The sequence below is a fragment of the Bombus pyrosoma genome, linkage group LG10 (assembly GCF_014825855.1).
Source record: "Bombus pyrosoma isolate SC7728 linkage group LG10, ASM1482585v1, whole genome shotgun sequence".
In the NCBI taxonomy this organism is placed as follows: Eukaryota; Metazoa; Arthropoda; class Insecta; order Hymenoptera; family Apidae; genus Bombus; species Bombus pyrosoma.
Genome location: NC_057779.1, coordinates 6017990 through 6040629, shown reverse-complemented (window position 1 = coordinate 6040629; position 22640 = coordinate 6017990). Strand labels below are relative to the sequence as shown.

The window sequence follows — 22640 nt, the reverse complement described above, 5'->3', positions numbered from 1 at the left end:
TTGTTGGAAATCTTGGCGGAAAAGTTGTTGCGCTCGGGGGAGGGCAAACTGGTTGCGGCTTTGCAAACTCGATTTCACGCGGCATCATGTGAATTTCAGAGTTAAGGTTAACCGCATTCACCGCACGCACAAATAGAATTACAGTTAATCCACACGCACGGTGACACGTCCTGAGGGTGCAACCCTTTACCTAAGCCAAACTCGCGTCGACACTGCGCGGCGCGACGATGATGCGAATTTATGATTGCAAATCCTCGACAACTTTCAGCTGAGCTTCCATGTCACCAGTTGATCGTGTTATAAATGAAAAATGGAAATCGTTCGTTCGATTAAATTGCTCTACGGCTTATCGATTAAATCCTTTCGTAAGTTCTATTTACTTTTTACTATAGATTTTCCAAGCTTGTCGTTATTTTTCATTTATACCTTTATCAATTGCCTAACCGTTGTAGTAAAATTTTCTTTCTGTATGAAACGTCTTACTTTATCAGATTGTTCTTAGAACAACGTCATTATTTGGCAACGAAGATATTCTTTTAATTTCTTCGATCGTTAAAATAATCCATGCGTGAATTTTCACTTTTACTTCGTTTAAGCTTATTTAATGCACAGATATTTGTACTTCTAGAAATCACCCACGAATTTTCATTAATTATTTATTCATTATAAAGATATTTATCGCAAATAGCTCTTGTTCCTTGAAACAATAATGCGAAATATGTCTGTCATTGTGTGGAGAATAGTTTTTTACTTTAATAAAATACATTTTAATCTGAATGAAATCAGCTTCTCTCTTTTATATTGTCCAAGCTGCGAATGGTAAAGAAATTGGTAAATTTAAATTGAGATTGAAATTTACAAGAAAGCTACACAACAGAATTAGAAAAATAATTTGAAGTAAACGTTGCAGAAGCTTCCCACAATTCGATATGACGTAATTTGAACGTCGCAAACATTTTGCTTTGTTGGATAAACAAATAGACGGAGGGACGAATTTCCCTCGCGTATGTGTTTCAGACTTGACGAATGTGCCAAGATTCTGTATGCGATACAAGTGTCTGCAAAGTCGTCGTGGGTGAATTGGTGCTCGATGTGGGAGGTAGTTAAAAGCAACAGGTATTCCATTTGCGATGGGCGTAAATGGCACTGATTGTTTTAAATGACCCTACTTGAAACTCGCATTTAAATATCCTTCGCTACTTAACGACTGCTGAAGCTTTTCCGTGGAACTTGTGGGTTAATTATTATCTCAGGAGTTTGTTTTATGTTTTCTTTGTTTTGGGATAATTTTAACTTTTACTTGATATTAATTGTGTGCGTTGCTCGGTAGAAAAATAGTCGAACAAATAACTTTGCAGCCGATGCGACTGTAGGTAAATAAACAAATAAGAAGAAGAATTACGTAATTAACCTCTTCGTATTTATATTCGTTGTTACCGATTCGTACCTAGTTTAATTGTATAATTTATTGGATTTTATTGCGTTTTTTAATTTGAAAAGTAATTGAAACTGTGAGCAGCGCGTCGAAGGAAACACTGCTATTTAAAACAAATATCTTTCGAATCGGAAAAATTTGAGACAAGGTAGCTTTACTTTAACTTAGCTTCTACGAGGACAAAGTTGGGTCAGTTATAATTCTTGCAAATTATTGTATTATGATTTGTTTTGAATGGAAAAAGAACTGTATATAAAACAATTAATAATTCCTAAATAAATAAATAATTATGCTCAAGGGATTCATTCAAATTCATTTGAAGGTTTCTAAAAGAAATGGCAAACAATTTAGAAAGAAAAATTGTCTTCCACGATCTGACACACCTTCCCGAGCAAACATGCCGTTTCAACGCGCGACTGTGTCAAAAGACGCGAAAAGCTTCGACACAATCTATTGCCAATTTTTCGTTCAAAGGAGAAGAATCGCTGCAGCTTATTTCTACGTATTCCAGCGAAAGCTACCAAACTTTGTTTCCCCGGGAATAAAGAAGCTCGAAGCCTGAATACAGACATCAAATCAATAACTTCGCGATGAAAGTTAAACAAATAAAATGTACAGAAGCGCAACGAGTTGGACGTAACGAGTAAGTTCGTGGAACGAAAGGTCGAAAAAGCTTCTCCAAAGACTGTTTCGTTCACTCGACGAAATTCTCTCCAAAATCCACATCGGTGGTCTGCCATTTTTTCTCCGAAGTCTGTATCACGGATGTTTGGAATTTAAATTTAGCCCGGTACCTTTCGTTTCGACGACTACGAGCGACCGCCCACCACGATTTCGACGATGAAATACAAGCGGCGAGGTCGCCTGATCCCTGTTTCGATTATAAATTTACCCCATACGACGTACATCCACTTAATTACATAAAATAATTTGTATATAATTAACTCCGCGTGCAGGTTTACTAAAAGCGCAATGAACGAGCTATATGTCTCTCCTTGACAGGTGAAATATGCTCGCTAGATAAATGTACCTATACGTTTGCTACTTTTCTCGTAATTAAAACTAGAGGGTGGCGTATTTAGAATTTTGTGTCGAGAATAGCATGTTTTCGGGCGACGATGAATAATAACCTCGCGTAAACCTGTAAAATAACATTATGTAAAACGCGTGATTGTTAGGGAATATGTTAAAGTTACGTTGTTTGAAAAATTGAGCAGAGTTTTTCACAAATGGTATCGCCGTTAGCGAAACAATTGGCTGGATGAATTTCTCCTTGTTTTTAACCATTATACGTGTGAACAGTGAACGTAGCATAACAACGATGATTATACTTGAAGATTATACTTCATTTCTTGCGGAATTATCTGATTATTTCAATTATGAACAGTTTCTATAATCTATTATAAATGTTAAAAGAACAGAATACGACGATGATAAATGACGAGTAAATAATGATATAATAATAGAGTAATTATAATGGCATAGTGATAAAAAAAAATAAAGTAGAATAAAAAAAATATGGAGTATCCATATTTGAAGTAACTTTGTGGAACTTAGAGAATTAAGATTTTTAACGATAACAGAAGCATTAACAATACCTCGCCATCGCCCTTCGATATTCTCACAACCCCTTGCAAGATATTTCACGCCCCACGAGATTCTTCGATACTTCGAAATTCCCCTGCACTAATCGACCCTTCTCATTGCACTGACAACCGAACACCGCGTGACACGAGTACGCGTACACACTTAACAAGATCGACTAACCATTTGCAAATATTTCTGTTCATCGAACGTTCGCCCCTTCCCGTGTGTATTCTATCTTTGCCTTTGTCCGTTTTATATTACCCGCGCTACTTTGGTTGGGGGTGTGCCTTTTTCGATACGAACATACCTCTGTTTACATGGAAAAGAAACGAATACAATTGATCGAAATTTTCTGTTCTAATAGAATCTACGTATTACATCGATCGTTGTCTTTCGTATCGTTTATGAAATTGGGCATTAGTTTAGTTCGATTATTTGTAAAGCATTCCATTCGTTTATACAGGTAAATTTTCAAAATTTCTGTCCGTGCAAATGTGCGAGTACCGTGTGCGCGCTCGTCCTCAGGTTCAAAACTAGTTTGCGAAGATCGAATACATCGCAAGTATTAGGTTGTCCGGAAAGTTTCTTTCGTTTTATGAGGATACATTGTCTTATATTAATTTGTCGAATTACGTACGATTCATTTTGTTCTGTCGAGATAAACACCGCGACATTTCACAGACTTGGTTTTACGTTTGTATGAAGGTGCATTGTTGTAAAAATCACGTTTGCGAAAGAAAGACACTTTCCGGGCAACCTAATGCAATAAACGAGCCCGATGAATATACAATTATTGTTCAAGTAATAATACCACCTTCTTTTTGTATATCCGTGACCTGGAAACCGCTGTAAATATGTATCGGACTTCACCCCGTTAATTAATCGCTAAACGTTAATAATGTCTAATGCTATAATTCAACGCTATAACGATGAAACGAACTGATAAACTGATACGTGTGCGAAATAACAATTGAAGAATATACACATAAGGGGTGGTCACGCTATTAGTTGGCAATGGTATGGTTCTGAACGGGCCACGAAGAGGCGCAGGAAAACAAGGCAAACAGCAGAGAGAAGTGCTTCTGGAAGGTCTACGTTGTTCGTTTTGGCCAAGGAGTGTCCGACATGGCAGGAGTGTTGGCCGAGGGTGTGTCTTTTTCCGCTTTGCTGCCGCTGAAATCGAGTCCGCCAGCAAAGGGGAACAGGCCGACCCTCCCGCACCAAGTAAATAATATTCGATGACAGTGATTTACTGGGAACACCGCCGTGCAACCGGCGCAACTTTCTCCCACCGATAAATCTCATCCTCGATCTACGTAAGTCGGTGTCTTAGGCGGCACCAAGTGTTCAGCGAAACCACGAGACGCTCCTATCGTCTCGATTTAGGCACATCGAGGCGATGTGCGAACAACAACGTTGTTTCGAAGCACGCGTGATTTATGTCCGCGTTAAATGGACTGATCATGTTCAACTATGCAGTTCCACGAAGATCCGTGTCGCAGTGTTGGTACACGTTAGCGTATCGAATAATAGGAATCCTCTGATCGATATGGAATTGTATTGATCGTTGTTATACCAAGGGTTGGTTTGAAAATTAAAATTATACCAATTGGAGTGTGGTAAAATATTATATACGTATTAAGTCTGTATTATGAAATATTATGAAAAGATGGAAATCTGTTTCAAACCTTAGAATTATGCTACATTTTTTACACTTCAATTTGTTACCTACGATATGTGACGAATGAACATAGTGTCAACGAGTTAAATTAAACGGATGGAGAATAAATAACTTGATTATTATTCATCGTTCGTGTCGATTTAACGCCTAATTTATGAATAACGATAGCAATCTTACGTTCGAATATACAGCAATTTAATTTCTCTTATTTCTCATAAAACAAAATTTCTAATAAGTAGTGCATATGTTTTAGATTCTTTGTAATTAAATCAATTTGACATGGAATAAACCAAAGTGAGGATATGATGAGGCGAAGGAAGGTTATATATTTAAAAAGTAATTTACAAGATTTCAATTAATTCCATATCAATGGAATAATCTTAAACACGAAAATTTCTCGTAGGACATCTCGCGGCATTTTGCGATGTGAAGCATCGCTTCTGCAACACACCAGGTCACCGTTTTACGATCTAACTTCCGCCGCACGCTATTTAAGTGATAAATTGCTAAGCATGTGCGAATACTGAAGAGGATTGGAGACATCCAAGATGCATTAGGTTACTTATCAACCGTATCACAATGTGTGCGAACGTTTGATTCTTGCATATGAGTTTGCTATTACGCTTATTTTCACAGAGATTTATCAGAATTGATAGAAAATTTCTGTCTATGTCGTCCAAAATTTCACACGACACTGCAAGTAACGCGAACTTGTATAGTATTACCAGTAATACGAAAAATCGAATAAATTTGTTATGAAATAATTTTCTTTTTGACGAATTTGATAATACCGTGACGATTTAATGTTGAATTTTCAATAGATCATCGTAAAACTTTTAGTATTAATAACATGAGAAATTAGATAAGGCGATTATGGAATAATATTGTTTGATGAAAATGTTATGATACCGAATTTTCCGCAATAAAATCGCCTAATTGAACACTCAAAAGGTAAATTTATTTTTAAGTCGTTTATCATGATTTTCGTATACGAGAAAAATAAAGGACGATATTTCACGCGTGATTTTGATAATAAATTCACAAATTGGTGGCAATTATTGATTTATTAACTCATAAATATAATACAACGATATACCGAAACATATGCGATCGTTTAAAACTGGCAAAGTACATAATTCTTACAGATTTATCGTCGCGTTTTATTCCCCTTCTCCGTAATTTCATGAATTTTTCGCCGTAATACATAACTAACCGCGGCGCATTTTTGCCGCGTATAAATCAAGTTCAACAAGATTTGCGTCACGTTTAATTTAAACCAATAGGAATGCGAGAGAGCATATGACGTTGAAATAAGCGAGATTTAAGAGACTTGATTTTTTTTTTTTTTTTTTCAATTCTTAAGTACCTTTACCGTAATGCTGTTACAAATTCTACGATTAAATAGCTTTTAAAACAAACGTGAAAATTGATCATCGCATTTAACAAGGTCAATTACAAAATCCAGAAAGTCAGATCACATTTGAAAAGTCAATGAAGAAATCCAAAAAGTTCGATCAATTTAAACGATCGATTTACATCTATCTTTTATCAATCTGCTGTACATCTCTTGGAAAATCGAAAAGACAACAGTTCCATATACTTTTCATGTAAATTCTTCATTACGAATCAATAAACCTGAGAAGAATCTTCAGCAAAGTTACAAATGTTTATACCTGTGTCAAATGTTAAAGCCCGTATACGTAGGTACCATATGCTCTAAAATATTCTATAAATTTCATTACAAGAACAACGTTATTTTGTTGCCACAATATGCTCGTATGTTCTACAATTATCGGCTATTACAAATAAAAAAAGATACGAAAGAAAATTATTAATTTCTCTATAGACTTGCAGGCCATAAATGAATTATATTTGGAGTAATCATTCATTTAAGAATTAAGGATTCAAGTAACCCTGAAATTCAAAGTTCAAGCTTCGGCCTCTGTTCTATCTGCTTCTCTGTCTCTTTTCCTTTGTATTTAACGGCAATACGTTGCGCGCGAAAGCTCGCAATATTTTTATCGCGGTTGCGAATTCACCGAGCGCAAGCCAGTTTTTTAATCTTCTGTCGATCCAACGCAACGCCTTCCTCCTTGTAACCTACATCTAATTTCGGCATCCGCGTCCGGCTTGTTTATCATTCTATTAATAATCCAAGCTTTCCTATATCGGTCCTTCGTCACGCTCACTAAACCAATGAGAAATTGCTTGGAACGTTATACTACCGCTTCTATCGCCGCGTTAAAGGTGCAACTAACTGCGCTAAGGTGCATCCACGAGGTACACGCACTGACGCGTCTCATATTAATATCCGACACGGATGCACATTGGAACTTTATGTTTTCATGCTTGAGATTTTCACACCAGGAGAAGCAATAATGTTAATAAATACGCAGTTAATGGAAGGACAAATATCATAGTTTCGAGGAACGAGGAAACATCAGCAAGATCGAGAGTATAGCAGGAAATTTTCATATTACTTTTGACACCTGTATTTTCATGTTACTTTTGACTATGAACGTTTATGCAAATTCACATTTTTACGAATTCAATTAAAAAGATAGAACCTAAGTAGAAAATTGTTTCATCTAATAAATTTTAATAAAGAATATTATGCTTTGGATATTGTACGTAAGAAATGTTAGATACGTTTGTCTTGTAGATTCTGATAGAATTTGATCACGAGAACGAGAGAGGTTTGAAAGAATCGCGAGCGCAGTAGATTAGGCCGTGCTTGGTCAGACGCAGCGAAGTACTGATTGCGGCAGTTGACAATTTTTTAAGCAGTTGATTAGTAGAAGATACTAGTTATTATAAGTTATAATAAGTCGCAATACGATCATTAAATACTTGATAAGGTTAATTACAGTTTTAACGAAATTTTAAGAAACTTTTCTAGTAGCGACATGCTTTGGAAAATATTAAATAAAATTTGGAAAGATCTCGAGATCATCGAGATCTAAAATAATTCTAGATAATTTGGTCAGTAATAATTAGCAATTCTAAATAATTAATTTAATGAATAGCACGAAAATAGTATATAATTCTTATTAGTATTAAAATCTATTTCTTTGACAAAAATTATATTTATAAAAATATGTTTCCGCTTTGTCTCCAAGAATATATATAATTTTTTAATTAACGAATCATGTTCCTTATTAATTAATTCGAGTTAATTCCATAATTATTAGATACATTTGATTTGCAATTATTAATAACTAGAAAATATGTGACGTGTGTGGTGGTCATTTATTATATTGTTCGGAGCATAGCGTGCATGTTTAGTTTCTCCTATCAGAAGCATTTAGATTTGAGAAATTTATGGAAACACTTGATCCAAATGACGACACGCAAATCCATGATGGGCGTCAGTCACGCTTGTAAACCAGAGCGGTAAAGAGCCTCTTGTTGCTCGTTTACACTTTGACGTGTATTTTCATCCACAGTTTAAAACACGAGTGCCACTTACTCTACATTTCTTCGTCTCTTTACCCTCGTCTCTTTTATCTCCTTCAGTTCTCTATGCGTTATCCCTGTTTTATCGTCATTTCCCGTTTGACAAATATCTTTCTCCACTGAAGAACTCGTTCTTGCATGTGTTTTTTCAATTCAGATACATACAATTCGTCAAATATATATATATATATATATATATATATATATATACGCGCATTTTTGTGAAAATATATTTTGTACGTATTTCTCTACAAAACCAAAAATTCCACTCGCGATCGTTGAAATACTTTCACGATTCCGTTGTTGTACACATCTCCTTCCAACTTTCTCTCGAATTTCTCTCTCCGCCCCATCACGATTCTCGGAATACGTCGAATTCCCCGACCACGGAACTCATGTCATCGATTGCTCGCATTATATTTACTCTTTGATAGAAGCATGAAGCGAATATTTTACAAGAGGCCGTGTTCGCTGAGCGATGTAACGATCGCTCATTTTCAGGCTGGAACGAGGTGCGATGTCGTCCAATATATTACTTTGATTAATAATCTGTAAACAGAATCCTTAATGTCGCCTGGACCCGGTCAGAATCTGTTCTACCGCCTAGGATGATGGACCACGTTGTATTCACGAATACCAGAATCACGAACGCGACATAAAGATATTAGTAGGCCAACATCGCGAAACCAAGGCTCGTTTGCCTCGAGCGAATTACATGCGTGATCTACTGTTGAGTTTGGCACCGATCGCCGTTTACTCAGCTGCCCTCGAAAGACAAAAGGCAATCGGACGCTCGACACGACTGCAATCGAGCTTTCGATCCTCTATTGTTGGATCGTGATGTCAGCCTTCGGTACAGTAAAGATGCCAATGGGACTCTGTGAACTTTACAAGGAATGCTATAGATCGGGTTGATTTCTTCAGAATAGAATCTGATACATTGTAGATAACATTGTATATATATTATACGATGATACGAGAGAAATGTTTTACGTCCTTTGTTGTACATTTTAGTTGACAAAAATGAAAAACGATAGGAAGTGCTAAAACATGTGGATCTATAAATGAATCAATATGATATAGTTAATATTATCTAGCTTTTTTGATGATTTTTTTATTAGGGTGAATGGGGGTTAAAACAGCGTAAAAAATACTCTTTCAGAATATAGCAACGTTTTAATATATAATTAATATCACCAAAGTTTGGAAGATTTCTTAATAAGGTGAAATAAAAAGATACGCCTTTCCGCAGAATGAAAAGGACATGGTAGCACGTATAGTTTGCATCTGATACCAGAAATGCAATAAATCTCGACGACAAAGAAATAACTTTCCAAATCATTCATCTTGCATTCTTCGTCGTTTCATTGTACCTTATAGCTTTTCAATATTAATCAACTTTTTGCCGAAAGAAAGTTTTTACACGTACTTTCCCTAGTTCGGTGAATGAATAGGAATAATTAGGTCAAACCTAGAGCAGATGCTGATTTTTCTACAAAATTCGATATAATTGTAAATTATTTATCCATCGCAATCGAATCGTTTCTTATCGTGAGACTAAAGTATCGATCCTTTCTGAGACTGTACAAAATCTATCCCATAGATTATTCATAGCCTACTTGACACACAACTTCCGAAAGTTCTATTTATAACGCGTTCGTCACGGTAGCGTGAAGCTCTCTATGAAAAGTGACACACGTAGAACCAGTAAATAATGAAGTTCTCACAGCTGTCTTCGCTACATCGTGACCAATTCACGGGACAATTCTATACCGTTACTAGGAACGACTTCCGACGATGAGCTGGGCGTGACAAGAAGTTAACCACTCGGTAGATTCGTCGACGTTTGATTGGCAAGGCAAACACTCGAACAGCGTTCACGAAACCGTTGAAATTCCAAGCATCCATCCGTTCAGAATCGAGAACCAGGTTCCGACGCGTGATGGACGGAATTTTTTTAACTTTGTTCTGCGATTTCTGCTTGCCCCCGTAACCACCGATCGATCGATCGAGTTTCCACCATTCATTTTCCTTTTCGATTATTACTTCACTTATTTTATTTGTATTTGCAAAGACCGGTAAGAAAACTTTTCAAATTATTTCAAATCCTTTTAGAGTTTATAAAATAAAATATGACCTACAGTTTTCCCTTTTGTCCCACCAATTTACCATAAAACCGTAAAAACAATTGAGCAAGAGAAGATACCGAGAAAAAAACAACTTATTTTTAATCAAAATCAAATTTAATCGATGTTAAACAAAAAAAAAACGACTTATATTGCGTCAAGAAAATAATCTAAAAAATGTAATCTGAGATAAAATATACGACTATATTATAACTGAACTGTAAGTATTTCATTACTTTCCCTTTCGTTCTACCAATTCATCGTCACGCTATAAATACGATTAAATGCTGTTGGCCTAACAGAAGGTTCTCAAAAAATATCGATAAACCTAAAACAGGAAAACCTATTATCCTACAACCGATTTCGTGTTCTACTATCGTTTCCTTCTTCCTTTACCAATTTCTTATCGTATGTCGTTACAACGTAATAAAAAATCTCCCCCTCGATAAAAGAAAAGAAAGAGAGAAATACCGAAGAACCAGAAACGCGTCTCGAAGTTAAGAAAATTCTTTGTTCCTGAAAAGCTGACAATTCTCCTTTGTGATTGCAGGTCGACGGTTATGCGAGCATTGTCGATTTGGACAGTGGCTTGTCGTTCTCGTGGATATCTCGGGGACAGATTCTACTTGTTGTCCATGCAGAGAAGGACGGGCAAGATCCACGTCTGACAGAGACCGATGCTTGGTGCAAAGCTTTTGCTTCTTTCTTGTGTTGCTTGTCACTCACTTTCGCTTTACCCATTTGTATTCCTCTTCGTTGTAAATTATCCGCTACCGCTGTATTTCCGCGTAGAGAACAGTCGTTAAAATGGCTAGGATCGAGTTACTTAGGAAAGAAAAGAAAAAGAAAATTGAACGGATGTCGTTAAAGACATGAGTGGTCTATTTGAAATTTCGAAAAAGCAACGAGAAATTCTTGAAGATTGTGCAAACGCGATCGTTAAACGGCCACGTGTTTGGCATGAGGACCTTCTGGCATGGAATCGCGTGCCATGTGCAATTTACAGCCACTAAAATTAGACGTTTCATCCCTCTGCTCGTATGGGGTGGTCAAAGTGATTTTCGTTACGCCATTGGTTACGGTTATGGTTAAACTACTCGTTTCAGGGTTCACAGGGTGTAAATAAATGTTGAAATAGTAGTGGACGATTTTTCTTCGTTCTATGTAATATAATGATATTTCTTTGATAATTTATGTTAATTACTATATATTCAAGCGGTAACGTTTCTTGGCTAATGACCGTCTCGACTTATAGAATTTTGTCATTAGATAAAGAAACAATTTGTTCAAAAAACGGACAGATTAAATGGTTGACACTGCAATTTATCTTCTTATAATAACGCTTTATATGTACTTTGGATAATTTATGTTAATCGGTACATTTATAGTTAGTAACGTTCCTGGAGCATTATACAAGTCCAGATTAGATATCACAAGGTATTATCAAATTTCAGATTGACTATATGATTTGAATTTCAGTTTGGGTGTTAGAGAGATTCAAAACATATTGCTTTGTAATAACATTATTTGCATCAATCAATTTCTAATCAACAATATACATTATATATTATAAAATTCTTATTTAAAATTAAGGTTATTTCTTCTATTCATAAACGAAGAAGCAACTTGTTCAAAAACAAATCGACAATGAATTAAACATTTTCTTTTAATTATCTTTTAAGCGACTTCCTAAGTAATTTACTATTTCTTTAAATAGATCAAATATCTAAACTCGGAAATTTGATTACTTCTATTCGACTAGTTACGAGAAACCTAAATCGACCAGTGAAGAGAAGCTTCGAAGTCATTTGTTCGAGACGCTACGCTCATTCCACTTACAACTATAATTTCTTTCTTTTATTCTCACAGCCAAGAGACCGATTATTTTCAACCCCTTTTCGCTATTGTCTACGCGCGTCTAACGTCTCACAGTCTGAGTCCATAAAGCAGATCGTAAAGATGTCGAATGCGGTATGCGGACATTTATGAGCCTCATGAGAAGAAAATTTCATTGCAAGAGCAGCGTTTCGGAAGTTGAAGGACCGAAAGAAACGAAACTCGCCCAGTTCTCATCATTCAGCGTTTAACTCTGACCTGCACAATGAATCTCGTTGATTCTTATTAATTTATTATTTTGCCATTTTACAAGATTATGAATAGAGATGGAATCGAGCATCATATATACAGCGTAAGTAAGTTTTCGTTTAATTTTAATATCCAGAACATCTCGTGTGATATTCGAAAAAAGAATTTGGTTGGTTAGACTAATTTATAAGTATTTTGAGAAATATAAATGGTACTTTTCTCAAGGATAGTTAGAAATTGACCAAGTAGATTTGGTCTGTACTTTAATCGGAAAAACGATCTACTATACAATACCAAACTTTCTGTTTGTTGCTCAAGTTCGGAAGAAATTATTTGGGTATTAGAATTTACGTAAAAATAAAAATTAACGTCAAACAACATTAAATTTGACGAGTTGAGATTTCTCTATAGAAATTGACTTAGATTTACAAGTGCGTAGTGAATTTGATGTCCTTACCAACGACACATCGTGCATTGTGCGTCCATCATTAAGACAGAAGACAAAGGACAAGAGTTCATGGTTTGTGTGATAATTGAAGCTCGTTTCCTTCATTTCTTTTTTTTTTTTTTTCATTTTTCAACGTGCCCATATATAAATCTTGACAAATAAGAGCAGCTGCGGATATTTGTCTTTCCCCAGTACTACGCGAAACTATAATTCGTGACAAACATCACGGTCCACTTACTATAATCTGAAAACCCAACAATTCCTCCTCTACCTCATGTAGAAAATATAACAAATGTATACGGTAAAAGAAAATAAGTATAAAATGCATAGAATGGATACAAGAGTATACATAAGAATACGTGTTTTAATAAAACTTATTAAAAGGTTTGCCACTCGTCTGAGATTTAATCGAATCTTTAAACACCTGCCGTGTCTATATTCGTCTGTGAGTACGACAACGAGTAGAAGCTCCTCGCTATCTATTATTCTGAGCGTGCAATTAGAGAAGCACGAGTCCCACTCTTTCATCCTCTGTGCGTTTCTATCTCTTTCCACCTCCGCAAACGTAATTTACTTTGTCGTGGCTCTTGACCGTGCAGAAACGATATACATTATTAGGCAGCACGCGTAAGTGCATGCATACTTTGTGCCCTTTGCTCGTCTATTATAGTTACGTCGCTGTTCCTTCTGTATCCATTCGCTCCTTTTTCCGTGTGAGTCATGGTGCACACGCGACAACCGACCCCACAATGTCACTAAATCGCGAAAATGTCCCTTCATCGTGTGCTAAATTGATCCATAACTCACTAGAGTTACGAAATATTATCGGGAAATGTTGGACTTCTTTCGTGACTTTCATTCAGGTGCGTTTGCAATGAGTTTACGATAAGCTCGTGTGTATTCTTAAGTACAATTAGACTGATAATTTCACGTGTATTTTTAGATTCAGTTGGCGAAAATGAAATTTTTGTAGCATGGGTTTTGAAGAGTAACGTACATAGTTCAGTGTTGCAGCCTTGGTGATTATATCGTCTACCTTTTCTCGTTCTTTTCCCATCAAGATAGACGAGCTACTATACTGTTAGGTTATTCGAAAAGTTTCTTTCGTTTCATAAGTGAAATAATAGATGCACGATATTTTTTATTTTACATTATTTTATGGACTTATGTATGATCCATTTTGTAGTGATAGAATAAAACGGATCAAACATAATTCAATAAAATAACATAAAACGAAAAATGTTATGCATCTACTACTTCCTTATAAAACGAAAGCAACTTTCCGGACAACCTAATACACGTTGTTTTTATAATATTTAGTCCCAATTTTTTAATATCAGAACACACACAAATCCTAAAGTTAATCGAACTGTTTACAAGTCAAATTTTTTTACAAATCTTACACTCTTATTATTTACGTACATAATTGTTATACAATGTGTGAAGAAACAAAACTGCTTGCTTCTACAAATTAATTCTTTACGACAACGTGCATAAATAATTGTAAGATCCAAGACGAGCGTTTTAAACCACATAAAACACCATCATTCCCTTCAACTTTATATTTTACAGAATAGATCAATGCAATTCAAAAAAATGTTGAAAAGTTCATTTATCAATAAACAACAATAAACTAGTCCTACAATCGTAAATTGAAACAAATGTTCGACTAATTCGAAAAAAGGTAGTAAATCGATCCTAACTGCAGTTTAACTACACATACTGTCGTAAATCACATCCTCTGTCTTGTAAAGACTAAAAAGGTTGTCGTTCCTTGCCTTTAAATCGCAAACGCCTCACACGCAACACGTCTCATTATCAGTGATATTGCTTCGTCAATGGAAGTTTTTAATCGCTGTCTAGTAACTCGTAAATTAAAGCACCTATATAGCTAACAGGTTGATTTACAGGTCTTAAATGTCGTTTGTCCTTTGGTCCGTTGGACAGACAAACATTAGTCTATCATATGCGTTGACGCGATAAATTGCCGAGCTTTGCCCTACCCATCTTCTTTCCACCCATTTGGTGTTACGAGGATGATTTACACACTCGAACTGCCCTTTGTAAGCACGTCTATCTTTTCCCTTTCTTCTTCATGGTCGCGAATATTATAGGAAACATAAAGATTTCCGGTCCCATTGTAAATCATAATGTATGAGATCGCGATCGATATCTCGAACGTTTTGTGATATCCAACATATGTGTAGTTTGACGATAGTTGGAATTTCTGAGTTTCCCGTGACTTTGAAGCCGATTTTTGGAATTTCTAAAATTTCTAGATTCTACTTCCTAGTCTCTAGCTTTTGGTTTTCATTTCCTAATTTTTTTGCTTTTAAGCTCATGTCAAATCATAATAATCTTCGAGTCATTCTACGAATAATATCGTAGTTATTAGTATTATCAAATTTATCGCGTATTAACGAAGGAATGAAAATTATTATTCCCCCTTTTCTAAAACCATGTTCCAACACTTTCGTAAGTTTCGTAATTTCCCTGTTGAAAAATTGTTAAATAACTTACAATTAGAACTCAGTTTGACGAAATGTATCTTCGTGTAAATTATCTCGCGAACAAAATAATCCTAAATTAGCTACCATTGTAACGTGCGTAATTATAGAAATATAAACAGTGCGCCAGTTATTAATTTACTTGCAAACAGCAGGCAAATTTCTTGCAGAAGGATCTTGGATTGCGACCAACTGCTGCGACCACCATGTTCGCCTCATCAGGTTCAATTATTATCAAGTAGCGTTATCCGATTCCTTGAACGCGAATAAAAGAAGACTCGCGAAAGAATTCGACCAAAGGTCGAGATAATTTTTTATTTTTGCCAGCTTCCACGTAACGATCGAGTAATTTTGTGGGCGTTTCCTCGAATAAAACAATGTGATCGGTGATGATCGTCTAACTTTATTTAGACCCTTGCGCTTTTACCATCCTTTTTCTTCTTCTGAAATGATATAGACGAAAATCATAGAGAAGAAATATGATAGATACAGTCTAGTGAATTTTTTAGATTAATGTTACTTTACGATCAAAAATGAATATCTTTGAAATTGTGAACAATGTGAAAATATATATTTTATTCCAAGATCGAATAAAAAGACAATTTAGCAACATTAGCATCGATCGTAAATTTGAAAATTGTCAACTATAAAAATTGGAAAAATGTGTAATGGAAGATAACTTACATCTTTGGATCAAATAAGTTGTCCCTATTTTTACCTGTATTATGTCGAAGTACACGTACTTAAACATCAAAATTAGAAAATCAACGAAATTCTACTTATCGTATTTCTCTTCTGTAATCTTAATGTTTTCTTCGATTCGACAGGGATCCGAAAAACAAGAAACTTTCTTTCGCTTTCGATACGTAACAAATATATTTTCTCTCAACATCGAAACAAATTGAAGAACATCGATGTTGCTTCATTTTTAACTCTCGATTCGAGGCGAAAGTTTAATTTGTTCGTTCGCCAATTCCCATTTTTCACTAGGCTCGCGTTTAAACGCGTTACAAACACGAAACCCTTGCTTTCTACCGTCTAAGCAGCCCGAACCTGCGCTTTGTTTCCAGACAAATGAATCGTTTGTTTGAGTAATTCCTTCGGGCTATTTCGCAAAGCGTTAAGCACAGATTCTTGTTCCGCAAAAATAGGCTTGCCGCAACATGTTCCACCGCGCGTGGACAACGCTGGAAACATTGTGTAGATCGGATATCCTTCCTTTTCAATGTGTTTCGTATCTCAAACTTCCCCTCCTTACATGATCCCTTTCTTAATTTTCAAACATTTTACTTCTTATTACTTTCCGTCCAAATCTCAATCTTAACTTTCTATTTTGTGTTTTAGCTTGTTTTTATTTCAAAATAATACTGACGTACATATTTACATATATGTTGAGTATTTCCCTAATTTAAATGAGCTTCCAAATCGTCAGAATGAATACAATTGCGAATGGACATTCTTAAACGTATAGAATCCTTTCATGTGTGGGAAAAATAAGAAATAATAATAGCCTTGAGAGATGTATTCCTCAGATTTAATACAGCCGACATTTTCGAGATGATAGTTCAAAGGAATTTACGCGAAAGGAAATAACGAAGACTTTGTTCGATATTCGCAACACGTTTTCCTATTAAATCTTGTTGAATTTGTGAAAATTTGTTAAATCGCATCCTAAATTTCTTCGAAACGAAACCAACGCGTTAGAAAGACAACGTGCAATTACTTTCTCTATCATTTTGCCTATAACATACGATGTTCATTCGTGTAACAACCTAAGGAATGTGTTAAGCAGAAATCGGAATGTACCGCGATCTGATCGTGTCGGAAACTGAAGCATCGGAAAAATGGCGAAAAGGAGCAAAGTAAAGAGGATAAGTTACGAGATTTATGAGATAAAAGGCGAATCCGCTAAGGAACGACAAAAACGATGTAACCCCCATTGCAATTGATGTTCGTGTTAAAAGCAATTCCTCGATGTGACTAACAAGCACCGTACGTATTCTGCTTATTTCATTTGTGGCGAATATAAATGCGCATAGAGACGGCTGAGAAAAGTGTACTTTTTTTTGTTTTTCTTTTTAAGCAAAATTTTCTATCACGTGCGACTAAACGCGAGTTTGAAAAGTCATTACTTCGATATGATATGACAATTAATATTATTCGAAATATTTACTACTTTAGTGATTAGTATGACATAATTGTTATTTTAGGAGAAAATCGGTTTCGTAAGATAATTTCTTTTAATTAGAATTTTAATTGAATTACAATAAGAAAACTTTTTTTTTAATTTACAATTATAATACTTTCTTATTTACTTTTTAACTGTTCTAACAGTTAATAAGCTAATAGATGAAGGGATACATCTGTTCATTAGCGTCGGATTTATGAACGATTTCGTGTCAGTGCTAGACGCGGCAAAGTGGCCGTAGTTTACAACATATTCCTGCGGATTGCGAATTTTAAGAGGTATTTTTGTGCAAAACACGTGGCGCCTGGACGAGATACGTTATCCGTATAAACGTTTATATTCGCAGTGTGCAACAACTGCTAATCTCGGTTCGGAAAATATACAACGAGCGTGGAGTATTTTTCGAACTTTTAACGTTGAAAAGAAACTCGTACCATCAGACCATACACGTGCGTTTCAACTTCATCCGATAAACTACAATTAAAGAAAATTCCCTATTCAGACAGAAGAAAATATTAAGACGAAAGTTGAACGCAAAAGAAGGAGGAAGAAAAAGCGACGTATAAAATAATCTGTGAAAGAGGTAAAAATACTTGTTCAAAAAGAAACATACAACAAGATACAGCCTAATATTCAATACACAGGAAACTAGGAGACAAATGTTTATGGCTGTAAATAATCTAGGAAAGATTAATACATTCTTCGTTTTTAAAAAATAAAAAACATACTAAAACGGGAATATAATGTATCAATCCAAACCAGATGTCAACACGAGTTTCACGACTTTCACAAGAATATATAAACGAAATGCTTTTAGAGGAGTTCCAGCAAATTATGCGGAAGCAGTCTGGAGAATGTGTCGAAAGTGCGTGTCGTTTCACCGAGAAATCCTTGCGACCAGCTATTTCCGTCCTGGTCGCGGCGGCGTCTCCCCGTGTTCCAACACCCCCACTGAAGTCACGCAACACGTTCCAGCATAAGGGCTCTCATAAATATCATCCGATGCCTTTGGCCGCGGTTGTCGCCATCGCGTGGTGGCCAGTCTCTTTCGTTTTCTAGGTGGGAACGCACTCGCGCGATGAAAACGCGCCATTAAGCTGATTGGATTATTAGAAGGTGAAGAAATGGATTAATCATTGGCATGTATCACATAACATTCACGGTTCGACCAATGAAAATTATCAGAGAATTGTTAAAAGTGGAATTTGGCTCGATATTCTGGCATTATCGACTAACCTTTTCTTTAAGCATTTTGACATATAGGTGTCTTCTTACAATGTTGTTGGTTTAGAAGAGAGATTATGACAGTCACTTGACATATTTAATGTTACTAAAATATGACTGCTCTCCTTGCAGCAGCTTCTCTCACCAGAAATATCTTTAGTTTCCTAATAACTGTAAATATATATAAATTTGTGAAAAATCTGCAAATATATGAAATGTGCGTAACATATAAAATACACAAGATAATGAGAGTAATTATATATGAAAAAAAATATTTCCAATTTTAAGAGAATGTATAAAATAAATCTAGAGAAGATGAAAATATTTGTTAGAAAAGAAGGTTCGACAAATGGATACCACGAAAGCCACACACTAGTTATAATCTAATATAATCGCTTAACAAACCTAGAAATTACCTGAACTCACTTTATCGACCACCATTAGCCCCATCTCGTCTACTCGATCGGTAATATTAGATACTTGCGTACAATGTAATCCCACAAATAATGCAATCGTTGGTTTTCGTGTACCAGATGAAGATAAGAAAATTATCTATTGGCAATTGATCAATGTTGAACTTACCCTTGTTTTATCCTAATTTTGTATCTATTTCCATAAAGTTTTCTATTCCAATTTTACGAAATTCCAATATAGTACGAATACAACACGATAGGTGGAACAATGATGCATGAAATGAACAGGATTTTGGAAAACAAAGTAAATTGGTGTTTTGATCTTAATTTATGTTCTAGATTCTAGATGATCACAAATTTCATAATTGTATATTGATACTGCTATCTATATGAGGAATTAAGCGTTGAGTATTTTACGTATCTGGGCCAGAAGAGAATACGTAATAAGGAAAAACGACTCGTTTTAGAATTTCTACATTTGTCTTTCGATGTGGTAATCGATAGACTTATAGATATTAATACGATGTATGTAAACGGATCTTGAGGCATCTCGTATCTCTTACGATACGATTCTCGTATCTTTTTAGATACGCGGAAACAAATTCCTTTCTTAATTTCACTTTGAAAATAGAAGTAGTCGACACAGATTAAACACATCGAGAAGAAAATCTATATATCGTGTAGATAACAAACCATCCTACAAACTCAGAAACAAAATACTACATAAATTAGGATTTCTTAAACACAACCTATCTTATGTTTTTCTATGGAATATATAGCCTGGGATACATATATATAGAAGATGGTAGAATACAATGTAAATATAAATATTTTTTTCCACTATCTTCTAAATATAAAGCAAGTTTAATTTTAAGAATCCACAACTCTTACATAAACATAAGAACAAACGATTTAAAAATCTATTGCTCTACAGATACTCCACAAAATTCTCTCTTATAGGCGTAGATATATTTCAAAACATTCTCAATCTTCTAAGAAAATTCTTTTTTATCCTTCAGCTACTTACATCGTTTTTACCATTCCACTTACTATTGCCCAATTATCAAAAACGAAACTATACGATAGTTGGTAAAATACCTTCGGCGAATTTTTGGTCGAACGACATATGGGGAATCAAGTTCCGCTACGTTCGATCACTTTATAAATACTCGACGGAAACAGATGTCGACGACAAGTGGAAACGACACTGGCCGCGTACAATGTATCAAGCCGGTGTCAAACTGACGTTCGTGCGCTCGCTCGCGCTTTGAAACCAACGCGCGCCATTTCGTTGTGATAGCGAGGCATCGAGCTGGATCTGTCAGTAATTGCCTCGAGTCGTGAACCGTTATTGTCAGGCAAACGTTCCAGCGATCGTAAAGATCATTCGGTAGGCGATCTTGAAATATAAATTTACCGACGTGGAGAACGCGTTCACCGCGTGCCACAGTGCCACGCCACGGTCTTTTCTAACCCGTGTGCAAATCCGCAGGAAGTGAACGCGGTCGCGAGACGTGGGTGTAGTGTACCGTGTATATGTACGTGTGGCCACCGTTTGGCATCGTACCAACCCGCGTTTCTGGTCTCTTAAGCAAGAAAACGAGACGATACGGAGAACAGGATACGCCTTTGAACGATCTTACCAAGCTTTTTAATTGGTAAAATTAATATTTTTTTTTTTTTTTTTGTTTTTTGGAAATAGGCAACTTGGAAGAATGAACAAAGGTGATTGAAATGGATAAAAGGAAGTCTGTGTTTGGGAAAATGTGATTTGTGTGATTGTGTATTTGTATGCGCCTATTTGACAAAGATAATATTTCTATCTTTTTATTTCGAAGATTCTTGGGATTCCAAGGATTTCTATATCTTATTTTCTTAATTTTAGGTAAGTTTCTCTCTTATTTAACTTTTATCGTAACTTCTTCTTCTTCAAATTCTATTAATTCTTACATAATTGTGAAATTCGTACGTGGTTTTGTTTGTGTGTCCGTGCACGTAAAATTGTATCATTTTCCTTAATTCCTTTCTGCTTTTTCAGCATTACGAAAGAGGATTACTTAATCTGAAGAAGAAAAATGGCGCTCCAGTTTCTAAGGACAGACGAACAAACTGAACGAACAGAGATATATGAGAATATGGTTGAATGGATTCAACGATAGCTTCTGTTGTTTCAACCTGACGAATCCCGTGGCTCTTGAGTGCTTTTCGGCACGAGGAATTCGTAAATATTTCGCTCATATGCTAAAATAAAGCGCCTCGTAGAGTGTGTCAGGTCTTGTAAGCCTCGTTCGCTTATTCATCGGTTGTTATATTGAAAATCGAGATCTCCGATAAAATAACTTTCACCGGTTGATATATTTATCATTTTCTTATACATGCTAAAACTGCTGGGCTAAACAAAGTGACTAATTCATAATATTTCATCGAAAGTTTATAAATTGGCAGTGGTGAATTTCTGGAAATTTGAATAATATTTTTAGTAAAATATATCAATAATAACTTATCTTTCACTTTACAAAATTTACATGATATTCAAATGATTCTAATATTAAAATACACTAAATATCTTAACAGATTCGTTACTATATGTTCATGACGTAATTTATTGACATACATAAGGTGAAAATGTTTACACTTGTATCACATAATAATGTTATACTTTAATTTCACGGTTCTCTAACGTATGTTTCATGTTTTAATCGAGCCTCATAGTCAAACAAGATAATCATATGCATCGCTCATACGTAAGAAACAGCTATGTATACGATTCAATAAAATTCTTACAAAAGTTTCAACTGTCCTACTTCGTTCCATAAATCTGTCCTGATATACTATCCTTCAATAAATAAACTATATTTTTACACCCGCACTCGCAGAAGTAGAAAAATAAAAAATACAAACACAAATACATGTGGGAAACATGAAAATATCGTACCGGTGTGGAACTATTTTAACACTGTTTAAAATTCGCGTGAAAACAAAAAAAAAAAAAAAAAGAAGAAAACAGTGCGGCACGTGGGATACGATAAGAAATATTTCCATAAATTACAACGATAAATTGGTTCTATTTTATCTGGAGATTTGCACAACGAGTCACGAGTACACGCGACCGTTCTATGTACGAAGACTTGGAGTTGGAAGCAAGAGAACAGATTATCACATTTCACGATATTGTGTTCTAACCGAGGCTTAGATCGATCCCCAGGAGGCTTTTCAAACTTCCACGGAAATCACGACATCCTTTTAATGGCGCAGAGATACGTTTGATCGATATTACGACCTGTATTTTCGTTCTACTTAAATCTTGGCAACTTATGCAGCGGTCATAAACGCAATGCAAGAGATCTGTCAAAGGAGAACTGCACGCGATTCGACTATATTCTATTTGTTACATTACCAGAATATTGTATTTATACTTATAAATAGGCCTCTCAAAATATAAACTGATCAACTCCACTTTCTATTAATTTCTTAATTTCTTAAGTATACG

The 22640-nt window shown here is 35.4% G+C and overlaps 1 long non-coding RNA gene across 6 annotated transcripts in view; it reads left to right on the top strand.

Moving 5' to 3' along the window:
* Positions 1-21939, top strand: part of LOC122571713 — a 28964-nt gene extending 7025 nt beyond the window's left edge. The window contains exons 2-6 of one of the 6 annotated variants that reach the window (XR_006318196.1): positions 10836-10969; positions 12155-12473; positions 15496-17317; positions 17660-21035; positions 21189-21939. This is a non-coding gene — a long non-coding RNA (uncharacterized LOC122571713). Of the gene's footprint in view, positions 1-10835; positions 10970-12154; positions 12474-15495; positions 21036-21188 lie in introns of all 6 variants that reach the window. The other 5 variants (XR_006318197.1, XR_006318199.1, XR_006318195.1 and 2 more) reach the window with 5 other exon arrangements.
* Positions 21940-22640: the final 701 nt, after the last annotated feature.